This window comes from Otolemur garnettii, unplaced genomic scaffold (genome assembly GCF_000181295.1).
Source record: "Otolemur garnettii isolate 467f Iridium unplaced genomic scaffold, OtoGar3 scaffold00083, whole genome shotgun sequence".
Lineage (NCBI taxonomy): Eukaryota > Metazoa > Chordata > Mammalia > Primates > Galagidae > Otolemur > Otolemur garnettii.
In genome coordinates, this window is record NW_003852478.1 from 7334133 (window position 1) to 7334908 (window position 776).

The window sequence follows — 776 nt, forward strand, 5'->3', positions numbered from 1 at the left end:
AGGCAGGTCTTGAACTCCTGAGCTTAGGCAATCCATCTGCCTTGGCCTCCCGGAGTGCTGGGATCACAGGCATGAGCCATGAGCTTAGCCTCATTCTTGTTTTTTTTTTTTCTTTTTTGACTCAGTCATTTGAAACTTAAATAGGAAACCCCAAGATACTTCACCCCCAGTACACATTTCTTAAGAATAAGAATGCTCTTCTCCATGACCGCAATGTCAGGATCACAGGCACAAATGAACAGGTATTCCCTGATATCGTCTAACATTCAGGCTCTATTCAAACTCAGGAAAGAGTCTGCATGATAATAGTAATAACTAGCCCGTGCTGAAGACCCAGAGTGGCAAGTAACCCTGGTGCTGTGCTCAGCCCCTCAATGGCCATTACCTCACTTAATCACCCTAACAGGTGTGTTGTCAGGCATTATTGTCATACGATTGTACAGGCAGGGAAGCAATTTCAGTTTTAGGGGGTTAAGTGACTTGTGCGAAACCACACAGCCTAGTACGTGTGGGGCCATCCCAGACCTAAGGCTTCCTGGTGCTAGAACTCTCCCATCCAGCCACTTCTCACGTACCTAACAAGTCTTCACCCGGGCCTTCAGGACCTGGGAGCTTTGGACGCAGTGAAGAGGGAGGTGGGCATTCTAGGGCAGTGAGACATAGTTCTGGGAACACAGATCAGACACCTATGAGGTCTGGGGAGAGCAGGCAACAGGCTTGGCTGCAGCTGAGAACACAGGTCAGACCCCCAGGAGGTCTGGGAGCAGGTGACAGGC

General features: G+C 49.6%; 1 protein-coding gene across 2 annotated transcripts in view; it reads left to right on the forward strand.

Moving 5' to 3' along the window:
- PDGFRA (platelet derived growth factor receptor alpha) overlaps positions 1-776 on the forward strand; it is a 46321-nt gene that overhangs the window by 42138 nt on the left and 3407 nt on the right. The gene's annotated exons all lie outside the window — the stretch shown is intronic.